This window comes from Marmota monax, unplaced genomic scaffold (assembly GCF_021218885.2).
Source record: "Marmota monax isolate L192 unplaced genomic scaffold, Marmota_monax_Labrador192_F-V1.1 WCK01_AAM20220418_F8-fsc00029, whole genome shotgun sequence".
NCBI lineage: Eukaryota > Metazoa > Chordata > Mammalia > Rodentia > Sciuridae > Marmota > Marmota monax.
The window spans coordinates 3,116,942-3,132,701 of NW_026693024.1; the positions used below are offsets into that span (position 1 = coordinate 3,116,942).

General features: G+C 39.8%; 1 pseudogene; it reads right to left on the reverse strand.

The window, feature by feature from the left end:
• Nucleotides 1-6,198: 6,198 nt before the first annotated feature.
• On the reverse strand, nt 6,199-8,390 carry LOC124098529 (serpin B9-like; annotated as a pseudogene).
• Between the last annotated feature and the right edge of the window lie 7,370 nt (nt 8,391-15,760).

Here is a 15,760-nt window from a genome sequence, read left to right on the forward strand (position 1 = left end):
CTCCTGGGGCATGGGAACCTCTTCTCAGCCTGTTCTCTGCTTCTAAACTTGGTCTCGACCAACTCTGCCATTTCAAATTCTGGGTCCAGCATTTCTCCCCCAGCCATTCCTGCTAGCAGCCATACTGGAGGGTGGTGGTGAAACTAGATGGGTTTCCAGGACCAGTATTCCCCTGTATAAACCTCTCTCCACACTTGATTTTCTTTGGGTCACTCAGGCACACTCTCAGTCACACAATGTGGGTTTGTCCAGCTCACTTTTTGACCAGACTCACTTCTGCCAGTAATCAGCTCCTCCAGCTACTGGCCCCTGGGCCATGGTACACAATGATTTTTTTCTGCTGCCTTTGTACACACTGCCATGGTTTCCCTCCCATACAGGGATGCTGTGCAGTATGACTTACTTTTTTTTCGAGCACTGTCTCTGGTCTCTAAACTCTCTGTACCCTGACATACCTCAGTCTTACAAAGAGTGAAGGTTCCTTTAATTCCTTTATGACTTTACTGTGTTCACATAGGGACTGTTCTGGTTTGCAGCTATTGGAGTGGCTATCTTTCCTCCTTATTTTAATTATACAAGATCTCCTGAGTCCCTGATCTGTTTTGAGTGTCCAGTATGCTTTAGTAAATTAAATTCCAATAAAGTCCTCCCTAGTTATTTTTTTTGGGGGGAGAGATACCAAAGATTGAACTTGGGGGCACTCAACAACTGAGCCACATCCCTAGTCCTATTTTGTATTTTATTTAGAGATAGGGTCTTACTGAGTACCTGGCCATTGCTGAGGCTGGCTTTTAACTTATGATCCTCTTGTCTCAGCCTCCCCAGCCACTGGGCTTACAGGCATTCAACACAGCACCTGGCTCCTCTCTAATTCTTGATCATTCACCCACTTGTTGAAAAGCTGCCTGTCTGCTTTTCTTGGTTCTCAGTGAAGCAGCTCCTCTATTCTGTCATCTTCCAAAATCTCTTTTAAAATTCTTACAATAAATTATTTAATGACTTTTCATTTTGCGTGAGGAACAAGGAGTGTGCTAGACACATGGCCAAACCAGCTTTTATATCAGACCCACTCTCAAGATAATACATGAACCCAGAATTATCTTTGTTTGAATGGTTTAAATTGGCTTGAGTTCTCTTGATTTTGTTCATTGGGTTGGAACCTAATGAACCTATTAAATGTCTCACCTTGTCCCATTTCTTAATATCTTACAATGAGAATTATATTCAACATGAATTCAAGAAGGCACAGATAAATGCCACTCATGCCCTGAATTACCACTAGGAATATTCGTATTTCTGTTAACATAGGAGACAGTGAAAAATGAAAGGTAGTGTTTCCTTTGTGACTGAGCAATTATTTCCCCCATTTCTTCATGGAATCTTTACCACTTATGCCCTCTTAAGGCAGTATATTAGGTAGGATGCTCTTACATCATTGACAAGGTACCACTTGATATCCAGAGGGGAAGGCAGGATGGGACTACGTTAAACAGCTTGATATGTATATAATAGGAATGTCCTGGGAAGGAGGGAGGCAGATGAAATATTTTAAGAAATAATTACTTAAATTGTCCAAATTTGATAAAAACTGTAATCCTATTGATCCACAAATCTCAACAACCCCCCAAGAACAAACGACATGATGAAATAAACTCCAAGGCATATCATAATCCAGTTGTTCAAACTCAAAGATAAAAAGTGACTCTGTTATGCAAGACTTGTTTAATGTTTGAAAATTAAGCAATACAGTTCATTGTATTAACAGTCTAGAAGAAAACATGATCACCTTGATGATAAAGAAATAATATTTGACAAAATTGTATATCAATTCCTCCTCAAAACCCCTCATCAAACTAGAAATAGAAGAAAACTTCTTTAACCTGATAAGGATCATCTATTAAAAAAACTGCATGCTGTGCTGTAGGATCTACCTAGTGCAATAGAGAAAAAAAAGGGGGGAGGAACACTTTCAGATTGGAAACAAAGAAGAAAATGTGTTTTTATTGGCTATAGATACAATTGTCTATATGAGAATTCCAATATAATCCAGTATGAAAAGCTACTACTAAGTGCCCTTAGCAAATAAACAAGGTTGAAATACCAGAAAAAAATTGTATTTTTCAATACTGGCAACAATTAATGAGAAATTGAAATATAAAGTAACACATGTATAACAGCTTCAAAAAGGAGAATATCCTTAGAAATAACCCTGACAAATGATGTGAAGTACAGATCTATATATTGAAAACTATTGACATTGTTAAAAATTGAAGAACATGCTAAAAAATTGAGAAAATATCTGATTCCTGGGTTGGAAGTTTACATATTGTTAATACAGCTGTTTTGTTCAATTTAATATTTAGGTTCAATGCAACAACAACAAACCCATCATTCATATTTACATGTGGTAAGCTAAATCTCAAATTTACAGGGAAATTAAAAGGTCCCAAACCAGCCTACACAATTTTGACAATAATACTTTTAGAGGAATCCAGGCCTGTCAGCACACATCTGTAATCCTATTTAGTCCTAAAACAGGAGGAGTGCAAGTTGAAGACCAACCTGGGCAACCTAGTGGGACCATGTTTCAAAATAAAAAAGGACTAGGGCTGTAGCCCATTGGTAAAACACTTGCCTAGCATACTGGAGGCCCTGGGTTCAGTCTCTAGCCTTCAAAAGAAAAAAACACAAAATAAGATAGTGTGCTATTGGAATCATGATAGACAAAGAGATTAGTGGAATTAACTAGAAATCAGAAAATAGATGCAATTGCAATTCAGAGGAGAATAAATGGTCTTTCAACAAATCTGTGATCACAAAATATAAGTTCACTGATAAATTCTAATAATATTTCAATAATAAAAAAATTCCTTGAGGACATGACTATATAGATACCCCATTAAACATGTTTCTGTGGTCAAATAAATTCAAGAAAAAAGAAAGAAAGAAACAGGAGATGATCCCTGTTACCTTGGATGAGGCAGAGGGTTCTTATAAGTAACAAGAGAATCACAGGCATGGACAAAAAGATTGTTTAATTAGAATTCAGCAAAATTATTCCAAAAGGAGTGTGAGACCCCAGTGAGTTCCTCACTATGGAGCACTCACACTCCTCTCTCTAGGTGAGTATCCTGCTCTATTGTTTGCTTCCATTTAATAAATCTCCTTGCTTTCCTAAATCATTTTCTACTTGTTTGTCTTTTGATGCAGCCTGAAATTTCTTTCTGTGGTGTAAGTCAAGAACCTGCCTGAGCTGAGTGGAGGTCCCCTTTTCACTTTTGGGACACCTTCAAGGCTGATCCTGTGACAATTGTATGAGTTCTGAAATATATGAATGGAGCAATGCAAGGAGGGGTGGAAAAAAGGGGGATTGCAAAAGAGGAATGTTTTGAGTGTAATGTATATGCTCATGATCTTGATGGTGATGGTTTCCTAGAGCAACCAATGTTGAAATTCATCAAATTGCAGGTTATGAGGTTTATTAGGTCAATTATACCTAATTAAAAAATGTAATAGTATGTTTTAAAAATTAGAGGAGGAGTTGAAATAAAAAACTTTCTGTTACATCTTGGCAGTTCTGTGGATGCACTTTTTGCCAAATCCACTTTGAAAAGTGTGTTCCCTGAAATGAATGTAGTCAAGGGGGAACATGGTCTAACTTGGTAAAATTTTAGTAAGAGCTGTGTAATGAATGGCTTGTTTAACAGATCATGAACTATGAGTCCAAAAATAAGAGCCAGGAGAAGACACTGTTTAGTTTTGTTCATACAAAATAAGTCAGGCAGCAGGTAGTAGTGTAAATGGCAGTGTAGGTGGGAGTGAAAATCAGTACAATGTTTTTGTACTAGCTTGGAAGAAGCTTCACAATGTGTCCCAACTTTTATGTCAACAGCTCCATTTTCAGGGATATTATTTTTGTTTGTTTTTACTAACTTACTTATTTTTAATTATGTATATATGACAGCAGAATACATTTTCATTCATTGTACATGATTGCAGCACAGCTTTTCATTTCTCTGGTTGATTATGAGATAGTGTTGAACCATATGTGCAGTCACACTTATACCTAGAGTAAATGATGTCCATCTCAATCCACCATCTTTTCTACCTCCATGCACCCTTTCCTCCATTCCATTTTCAAGGATATTTCTTTAGAAATACAGAGTATATGAGAAAATATTTAGGACATTTATAATAGTCTAGGACATAATACACATAATTGTAATTATCCAAGTTGTCTACAAGTACATTAAATAAATAGTGGAAAATAAGGGGAAAGAGACAGTAAAGTGGGAGGAGCCCCAAGGAGAGCTAGAAGGCCCACTGCTCCCTTTAGTCCTTTGTGCAGCCTGAGCAGAGACCTGAAGTTGTTTCAACAATTTGTTAAAACAGGATGTGTTGCTATGAAGTTCTAGGCGTTCAGAGACAAGCCTCACCCCAGGGTATCATAATGGCATATCAGAACTAACAGTAAAGTGACATCCAGATTAATATTCAGAGAATGAAAAAGTGCAGAGAGAAAATTTAAACAAGTGTGAGAGACATGTGAGGATATTCTCAGATGATTTAAAAAAAGACATCTATGGCAAGTATGGCAAGGAAGGCTTCAGTGATGTAGGAGGTGATGGAAGTAATTTTATAGTCCATTTAATAAGGTTTCACTTCCCATTGCGAAATCTGGGTGATGACTTCTGTCAGTATTATGGTGGAAGGGACCCATTTTCATGACACTCACCTGAAAATTACTTGAGGATTTTTGGAGAACCAATAGGGTGCCCTGGAAGGCAGATGCCAAGTTGTGGCTGGATTTTCCCTGTTTTCTGGGGATTAACATCATTTGGAGGTGATTTTCTTGATTTGATAAAGGTTTACTTCACTTGGCTCACTAGGTCATGGGTGCCTCACTTCATTCTCTTCTGTGTCATTTGGAGTCATGAGATGGGAACTTCAAATTTATCAATGTCTGCTAAAATAATATATGTCAGGAAAATTCCCCCAAGGGAATTGTCACGTATCATCAAGAAAGAGTAGAAGTTAGAGATGAGGGCTGGAATCCTTAATGATCAATGGTAAGGAGTAGCTGCTGTGTTTGGATAACAAGTAATTCAATGCATGCATTTAATGGAAATGTGAAACTATCACAAGCACCATTTGAGCATTAATATGAAATTGTTCTTAAGACTTTATTACAGGGCAGTGGCCTGCTCAGAAGCTGAGGTAATCTCAGAGACGCCCTGATTAGCATTTTCTCTGGGGGTCCTGTTTTAGGAGCCTGCAAGCTGTGTGGTTCCCTTGATTTGACATTCTGCTGTCCACATCCTGAAATTCAAACAAGAGGCCTTTCATTTGTACTTTGCACTGGGCCTCATAGATGGCAAAGCCAGTCCTGGAACTAGGTGCAGGGCAAACAACCCTAGGAAACCCTGCCCTCAGGAAGTTTCCCAACTACTGCAGGCAGATGGAGTACAGCTCAATTTAATCTAGTCCAATAAATGCAACTCCTGCAAAATAATCAATTACATGGGTGCTGGGATTTCTTTAACCTTGGCAAGGATTAGTGTGGGTTAGCCAGTGATAGGGAGGGGTACAGGATGTTGGAGGAAGGGGAAGAGTAGAAGGAAAAGATTTCTAGAGAGAGGTGGTTTGTAGTTTGGGTTTGGGATATTCCCCAAGGCCCATGGGCTGAAGGTATAATCACTAGCCTGTGATTCTGGGAGGGGTAGAAACTTTGGAGGTGGGTTTTAGTGGGAGGAAGTTAAGCCATTGGTGGTGTGTCTTTGAAAGGAAATTCAGGAAACAAGCCATGCCCTCATTTGGCTTCCAGGCCACAATGAGTGAGTATCTTTGCTCTATCCCTTACTGTGTCCATGATGAATTGTCTTGCCATAGGCCCTCAAGCAAAAAAAAAAAAAAAAAAAAAAAAAAAAAAAAAAAAAAAAGGTCAACCAAGCCTGAAATCTCTTAAACCATGAGATTTTTGGAGAACCAAAAGGGTGACCTTTTGGTTTACTATTTTATGTTGGTTAACACAAGGATGATGCCTCATGAGGTCACATGCTGGCAAGTTGTTCAGAAGACTTGGGACCTTGCCCTCCTCTTCCTACTGGTGTTCACCTAAAGGCCTATCCTTATGAAACTGTAGAGGGACTTTGGGAACACTGAAAGAGCAAAACTCTCCATGCAGAGGAAGTACAACTCTTAGTGAGATGAGAAGCTGCCACAGAACAGAAAGGTGTTGGTTAAGTTTTGCCTGATGAAGAAAAGGAGGGGGTGGTCAGCACGGAAAGTTGGTATACATGGTAAGCAGTCTTCCACAATGTCTGTGGCCATGGCTGCCGCAGCCTCAGTGCCTTCCTCATTCACCTCCATGACATTCTTGTGCACAAACCTGGACAGACACAAATCTCTCTCAGTTAACATTGCAGACAAGTCTGCCTAGCCCTGTTGGAAGGCATCAACCATTCCCAAACGCTGAAGCACAGTCTCCATGTAATAATCCCCCTGCAGTTTAAATTCTGGAAGGAAATCTTCATCTTCACCATAGTATAAAATGTGGCTTAGTCCAGGCTATGAATTTCTCAAAAGTAAGGTTATTTTCAACCTGAAAGACAAGAATCACCAGTTTACATTCAGACTTCAGTGTGTATCTACAAACACACAGACATTTCCATGAACATTTTATGTTGACTGTCCACACAGGACAGGCAGTTCCATCAGCTGCCAGAAAAGTTATGAGGGCTCTGACTCATCCACTACCCCATGTGCTATCCCATATGTGATTTCCCTGCAGGGAGACTGTGGCTGCCCCTCCTTATCCATCCACTATGGAAATATGTTTCCTTCTGAGAAGTGTCTATGCCCAGTGGATGGTGGTTTTCTGGTGGTATTTTTGGTTTGAATGAGGCTTAGTTTTGAAGACTAGGAACCACTGATGGAAAGAAAAAATACTACTGGAAAAGGAAGGGCTCTCAGTGTGAGCCACTCCTGGAGAGGACACCTGCTCACATGGAGTTTGCCACTCTTTGTGGAAACTCCTCATCACGGTTAGAGAGATAAACAAAGGGAGAGCCCATGGGAACTTCTTTGCTCACAGAGACCCCTTAGATCATCACAATTCACTGCCACCATTGAGAAGATGGTTAACTCTCTTGTTATGGGATCATATTGCAAGGAAGCAAGGAGGACATGGATGGGCGATTTCGGCTGTTGGGTTGTAGATATGGTGAAAACTGGGCACAGGCTGTAACCAATTCTTCCCACAGAAATTCTGCATGCAAAAGAATGCATCCCACCCCGACTCACTGAACTGAGGTCCACATGCTCATCTGGGAGCAGAATGATCATGCTCAACTTGGTGCCAGCATAGGGCAGCTCCAGCACCTGTATCTGGGCCTCACTGATGTAGGCAGTGCTAAAATTGGCTTCCTAATGTATTATCTGCACTGGTTTTTCTTCCTCCTGAGAAGAAGGACAACACAAGCACAAAATTTAAAAAAGTATGAAAGGGGCAAGAAAACTCTCAATTCCTCTGTGATCCATCACTGGTAAAACTAATAAATAGTTCTCTAAAACATGCCTTAAAAAGAGAGGAGAGTAGTTTATTACATACACGCTTCCTTGTTGCATTAAATTGTATTTTCAGAGATTAGGGAGTTTCCAAACTATTCTAATTAATCTGATTTAATTGAAATTATATCTCATAGTCAACTAAGGCCTTTGCCTCTCATGTTTAATGGTAGGAAGCTGCAGATGCTGAATCAATAATGAGAAGTTATTATTAACAACACTTCAAATGAAAGCTTATTTTAATTTTAAAAATAATTGATTGAAAATGTGGAGTGTGGCTCAGTGGTACAGTGCTTGGTTAACATACACAAGCCCTACAGTTGATGCCCCAATGTGCAAAAACATAATCAAAACAAAACCCTTGATTCAATAAGAGTATGATCACATTCCCTGTGTAAACCCTACCTCATGTTTGATAAACATATATATATATATATATATATAAACATATATATATCGCCTCTTTTTGCTTTCTATCTATGCTACTTGTGTCTATAGGAAGATCTTTATGTCCAGAATGCGTTTTAGCCAATACATGTATGAGACTTTATCAGAGGCAGTTAGAGTGCTAATAGGTTGAAACCATAATAGACAGTATTATTATTTATTTATACATTTTTCCAATGATTTTAAAATTTATTAAGAGAGATGATAAGTTTGAAATTATTATTATCCATTTAAGCCTTTACAAAGTTAACCTTTTCTATTCAAATTCTTCATTATACTATTATGATTTTTTAAAAAGTTTCTCCTACCTGGTTTATTTTGAAAGGCATTTCTCTTCTGAATGTTTTCTCAAACTGTTCCTTTGAAGTAGCTGGCATTGACAAATATCAACTTTTGAATTTGAACTTTCAAGAGAAGCAGAGACTGTATCAGTTGTTTTTCTGAACCCGAGGTGAATAAGGATGACAAACATTGTCAGAGATCCGAACATTCTGGTTTCAAATGTGCTGAGTTTGGATGGTTAAGTACAAAAGTTAAAAATTCCATCTATGGGATTGCATACATGACAATGGCCACTGCAAAATCCACCAAGTTGAAGATGGTGAAAGACTTCTAATTCACTGGAGGAAAGCATGTTGACATAAAGCAGAAACTTCACACCAGGATGGAGAAGAAGACAAGCCATGAAGGAGAGAGGGGCTGGGTAGGAGCTGACATTACCTGGTGTGGGTAAGAGCAGTGTCAGGTCTAAGGCCCTGTGGTCAGGCCCAGTTTTAACATTGTATAGCTACGTAGCAAAATTTTAGCAGCAGACAACATTGCATAGCTCCAGATAAGGATCATAGGAGGAGTTTTTGGAAAGTACTAGAAGAGATATTATGATTGCATCCTCCTGGTACCTGGTATCCCTGGAACAAATAATGATTTGCGTAGGTGAAGTTACTATTTTTAACTTGGATAACAAGTGGTACATTCCCCCCAAAATAAATAATAAAGAGCATCCCTAGAAATTTTCTGCCTCAAGAGGACAACAAGAAATAAAGATTCCAAGAAGAAATAGTGGAAAGGACTACCTCTATTTTTTATGGTCTCATTTATTAGCAGAAATAGGGATGTTCTGAGTGGTGCAGCAGTAACTGAATGCTTTAAGCATCAAACCATCATTGCTCTTGAGGACCAAGCTTAGAACTTCCACTCTGAAAGAGCAATGGATAAGTTTTAGCCCCCATGATGGTATTTTCAGTGTGTGGAATGGATCAGCCCTGAGAAAGGCTCTGTAGCTGTTTATCAAGTCTAGGCTTCTCATGTCTGAATGAAGGGCGCTTAAGTGAGAGTCAGGAAAGAAGCAGTAGAAGTCAGGTTCACATGGAGGAATGCAGTCCAAACTGACCCCAAGAACAAACTGAACCCCTTGCCAAGGGCATGACTTGGAGAATATCTGGCCATTGATCTTCTCCCAGAGGTGCTAGTCACTTGCCATGTAAACATTACAGGAAGTGACAATATGTTCTCATATAAAATATTAACTGGGAAATCTGGCATATGAGTTTCTTTAACATTTGTATCAGCCATTCTGTTCCCAGGAAAACAAATACTATTTGTCCATTGGTTTTGATAACATAAGGATTGATCAGATCTTCTGTGAGCCCATTAAGTTTCACACACACCATGATGCTCAGCCAGGCAACCCTGTTCTGACCTCCTGCAACACCAATGACATTTGCAGTGACAAGAAACAGGAGAGTAGGGGAAGGGAGGACAGAGCTGTGGTGGGAGGAGAAAGGAATGACCCATAATTCTGACCTTTTGTCTCTTTTGAGACCCATGTATGTCTATGCTTCCTGGACTTCTCTGTAGCTTTGGCAAAGGACAGAAGCTCCAGTTCTCAATTTCTCTAGGGTTTTGTTCTTTTTTTTTTTTTTTTTTTTGGCTTGTTTTGCAGTTCTGGGGATTGAGCCCAGGGCCTTGAGCAGGCTAGGCAAATACTGTACCACTGAGCTGTGTCCCAAGGCATGTTTTTCATTTTGTCTTTGAGACAGGGGTGTCACTAGGTTGCCCAAGATGGCCTCTAACTCTCTATTCTCCTGTCTCAGCCTTCCAAGTGTGCCATCCTGCCTGGTGTCTAGGGTCTCTCTTCTGGGTTGTATATCACCAGGTATTTTAAATACAACTTTTATTGTTCTGTTGACTCAACTTACTGAGAGGAAATCACAGGTATTCTTTCCAAAGAGCCTGTTGGTTGTTGTAAGCAAGTACTTTGAGCCAGGCTTGATCACTTGGGTGAGAAGCATCTGGAAGCCCTTATGGGTGTCTTCCTCTGTGTTTAAACACATCACCTATGAAGGAAAGCAATAAAACCCTCTCAGTTTTGATCTTGGCCTCAACAAGAATTTCAAGCAATGTTTTTTCTCAAATACTGCATGAATTTATCCTTTGAGAGGAAGTTGATTCTAATTGAAAAGTTACACTGGTGGGATAGATGGAGAGAGGGCCAGAAAGCTGTGAGTAAAAGCTATAGCTCTTATACTTGTAGTGAGCTCTCTGCATAGTTTATAGATGAGCAATAGAAAAAAATAAAAGGGGCAAGAGAGGTTCAGAAAAGGCACTATTCTTTAGTCCTCCATTTCACAAACAGTATAAATGTATCAGAGAAAAATGTTTCATTAAAATTTGTCTTTCAAAAAATATGCAGTTACAACACTAAAAATTCAAGAAAAAATTGGATGGGAATGTAATTATAATTATAATCTTGAAAGGAAATAAAAGTATAAAATGAGCAATATGATTAATAGGTATAAATTATTTCTTAAAAGTATACTAGAGAGATAATATATGTATATTAAATGGTACTATATATTTCAAAAATTGTGTCATGTATGGGGCCACAAGAAGTGTTTGAATTGACTGTGAAATACACAAGTCACACAATTTACATTCAGTAGCCTCAGTGCAGGAAACTAAAAGTGAACAACACAAAAATAAAATACCACCAACATGGAAATTAACCTACTAAGTAGCTATTGAAAATACTTCCTAAGGAAATGCCTCCCCTATGTAACAACCAAATAATTAAATGTTGACTACCCTTAAAAAGTTAAACTCTAAGAATGTTTCTGCACTTCTAAAGAATGATTCTAAAAACTTAGTTAACATAATATTTAAATATTGACATACGATTTAGAAAATAATCAAAATGAATGTTATATTACAGGACCAAATAATGAGACCAAAAAATTGTTAAAATAGGATTAACTATTTTAATGTTACAATGGAAATAATGATATAAAAAAAAACACCCAACTCATGATGTTAGAAAAGGTAGAGAAAAATTCCCAAGGAATTTAGGGAAAAACATAAAATGATCTATGAGTCCAAGAACTTGATTTCTTTGAATTTGACTCAAAGAAAGCACACAAATTTATACAAAATGGACTACATTAGAAATCGTAAGAAAAAAATTTAAATGTGCTCAGATGGAAAGATATAAAAGAAAAAGAGATTACACAACAACACACCCCGTGTGCGCGCACACACACACACACACACACTCAAAATCTCACTGGAGGAGTACCCTCACCTTCCTTCCTCCTGCACCCTCCTCCCTGAAATAGTCCAGGATCACCCCTCCTTCCTCAACAGTTGTGGAAACAATCAAGGAGGGGATAGGAGACAAGCCTTGCAGACCAGTCCCTCCTCCTGGGTGACAGTTGAGCTTACCTGAGCCATCTGGACCTTGGTGTTCCCCTTTATCTCCAGGGGAGGAAAAACAAAAACAAAAACAAAAACAAAAACATATTTTGTGAAGTTTTGTCTTGACACAACATCTTCAAAACCTGGATGGCAATGGTGCCATTGGCCAGAAACAGAATCCATGTTGCAGGTTCTGAGGGCCAAGAAGAAAGAGAAACAGAATGAAAGGGGCTGAGTGGTGTCTCTGTTGTCTCATGTATCTTGCAAAGTGAGAAACTTTATTAGTGCCTGCAAAAACCATGGGAGTAGATTCTGCATGTGAGGAATGGAATGGTCCCTGTAGAACAGCACAACGGCAAGGCAAGGAAGAGCAGAAAGGCATGCAGAAAGAACAGCAGGAGACAGGTCAAAGCAAGAGCAGGGAGGTGGTAGGTGAAGCCAGAGGAGGTGGACTGAAAACACCAGTTGGCAGCTCTATGCAGTGAGACCCATCCTCACCAGTGGCTGAACTTAGACCCTGGGAAGACTTCTTGGCTCCTTCTTATTTCTCCCAAGTACCCCCAAATACATTTTCTAGACCTGCCTTTAGACCCCTCCCAAATTTTCTACCCCTCTCCACTTCTCCTGTTCCTGCGACCCTGTGCCTAGTTCAAACCACCTGGCTCTTCTCCAGAGTCTCTGACCTCCCTGCTGCTGTGCTCTCCATTGCAGTCAGCCCTTGCTCACTAAAATGCAAATTAAGTTGACTGAGGAATCTCATGGACTCCCCCATCAGGACCCCAGATGGGCAGACACATAGCATCCTGAGAGGGAAGTATTATTTTGATCCTATGAACCCTCCCTTAAATCTCCAGTAGCCCTGGGGATAACCTCCAAAGTGCCTTTTCTAAATGGCTTCCCATCTGCCTGACTCCATTCCTTGTTCTAGCCTCCCACTTCTCATAGTCTCCACCTCTACCCTCCCTGATCCCCCAATCACTTCTGAGCCTTGGCAAACACTCTTATCCAATTATAAAGACTCCCTACTACATCCATGTCACTAGGCTCCTATCACTCACTCTTCCCTCCTAAGCTTTCCACTAGGAGGCCTCTGATGTCCTATTATGGAGCTCCCACATCCCCCAACTCTGATTCATAACTCCTTATTGTAATTCCTTGTCTCATCCTTTGTTGGACCCACAAGACTGCCTGTTCTCTGAAGGCAAGGTGCCTGGCATCCTGATTCTAAGCACTGGAAGCATGCTCAGGAAAAACAAGAGCTCCATCAATTTAGGGCACATTTGGGAAAAGTCTCAGATGAATAGTGAGTGCTGGGATTTTGAACTAAATACTTGAGATTTTAAAAGCACAGAGAATATACAAAATTACATATAAGAGGTTGTGAGGGGAATGGGAAAAAAAACAAGGAGAGAAATGAATTACAGTAGATGGGGTAGAGAGAGAAGATGGGAGGAGAGGGGAGGGGGGATAGTAGAGGATAGGAAAGGTAGCAGAATACAACAGTTACTAATATGGCATTATGTAAAAATGTGGATGTGTAACCGATGTGATTCTGCAATCTGTATTTGTGGTAAAAACGGGAGTTCATAACCCACTTGAATCTAATGTATGAAATATGATATGTCAAGAGCTTTGTAATGTTTTGAACAACCAATAAAAAAATTAAAAGCACAGAGAAGAGGTAAGGAAGAAGTCATGCTGTGATTCTCTGAGGAGAGAGGAGAGAAGAGAAAATACGGTCAGTAGGTAGGAGTGGTGTTGGAGCATGAACACCCACCAGGGTGAAGGCCAGGGCCACAGGGGCAGGCAAGATGCAAGCAGAGAAGCCAGGAGTCTGTGCAGTGTCTTTGTCTTGTTGGAATCATGCTGCCCTTCTCTGAGACCAGATCTGAGCAAGGTCCAGCTGCACCACTAACAGCTGTGATTGCCCAAGGAGCTATTTCTGTAAACACAGTGTGACACCACCTTCTGAGTTTCTCTTGTTTTTGTCTTTTCATTTTTTTTTCTGGTTCCAGTGGCAGCCTGGGATTTTCAAAACTTGCCTTTCTTGGTGTCCTACCACTCCTGGGCCTGGTCATAGAAGCCCTCACCTGCCACCTTCCATACAGCCCTTACCTCAGGTCTCAATGTTGTTAGCCTGGGTGCTGACCTCTGAGTCACAGGAACAGGAGTCTGCAGCTGTGCCTCTCTCAGGTCCACTCTGGGGTCTCTGTACTCCCAGAGACCTTTTATGAGCCATGTTTGGCTGTGGGATTTCCAGTCTGCAGGGCACTGCTCCAGGGAGGACATTCAGTGTGACCTGGGTCAAGGCAAGAAAAGGGTCTCCTCTCTGCCCAGGGATGGGTCATTATCACCAATGACCAGTATACATTGGAACACCATGCCAGATTCAGGTTTGGCCACTCTTATTGGGCACCACATGGTCTGTACAAAGATTTGGAAACTGAAAAGTGCTCTGAAACTTACAACCATAGGCATTCTGCAGAGTGCCTTGGGGCATTGGCTGGGGAAACACCATGGGGGCTGGGGCAGAGCACAGAAGTTAGAACTCTGGGCTTTCCTACTTCTAGAAAGTAAAGGCAGAATGATAGGCTGGGATTTTAGGGGAGGAAAGTCCTATAAGTCGGTATTCTGAGTCCCTGCCTTAAACAAAGTAGGGATTCAGTGAGATAGAAAGTGTTTGTTCTCCTTATATGCTGTGATATTAAGAATTAAACCTAGGGCCTCATGAATATTGTTTTACCATTGAGCAGTTTTTATTTTATAATCAGGTAAGTTCTTGCTAAGTTGCCCAGACTGGCCTTTAACTTGTGATCCTCCTGCCTCAGTCTCCTGGGGAGCTGGAGTCATAGGCATGTGCCATCATGCTAAGCACAATTTAAAACACAATCAATTTAATTCTAGCATGAAAATACTATGTTCATGGTTATCTCAATATGATGATCTCAATAGATGCAGAAAAACATTAAAAAATTGGACATTGATTTTTTAGTAATACAAAAACCTCAGCAAACTAGAAAAAGATGATAACTTCCTCACCCTAATAAAGGACATCTACAAAAAAACAAAGGAAAAGACAACAAAAATCCTACAGCTAACATATTTAATGGTGAAAGGCTGAATAGTTTCACTCTATAAACAAGACCAAAGCAAGGATTTCTGTTCTCATAACTCCTTTTCAGTATTGTAGTGTAAGATTTAACCAATTCAATGAAGCAAGAAAAAGAAATTAAAGGCATCCAATTGTGCAGCAAAAACTAAAATTGCCTTTTTTTCATGCACAACATGACCATACATGTAGAAAATTCCAATAAATATTCAAGAAGCTACTGAAACTAATATTTAACAAAATTTCAGTAAGGCGATAGTATGCATAAACATCAATTATATATCTATGTATGCATAATGAATAATCAGAAACTGAGAATACTTTTTAAAAAATCACTTTCACTAGAATTAGTGTGAAATACTTAGAAATAAACTTTTTGAAATATATGTAAGACCTGTACACTGAAAACTACAATCAGCGCTCAGAGAAAGGGTGTAAAACAAAAGATGAGAATGTACTCATTGATTGGAAGATTCAATATTGTTAGTGTGTCAATTCTCCCTAAATTAATCTGTTCATGAATGCAATTCCAATCAAAATCTCAGGAGCCTTTTTATAGAAATGTGGAAACTCATTCTAAAATTTACATGGAATTGCAAAGGACCTAGGATAATTCTACTTGAGCAACTTAGAAAATAAGTAAACATTTGAAAGGTTGAATGCCGCAGTCTGGCTGGGCACAAATCACGAGCCACTCAAGCAGGAACAAACTTTATTTCCAAACTCCACCAGCACACTCCCAGGAACTCTCCCGAACGCCACCCACGTGGCTCCTCCAGGAACCACCACACACCAACCGGAACTCTCCCCACCGGAACTTCACCAACCAACAGGAACTCTTCAGGAATCCCTGTGAGAGCTCAACCGGAACTCAACGGGAACTCCGCGAGAATTCAAAAGTCATCATCTTAATGGCTCGCTGGCGTCACCTCTCAACCACTACTTCTG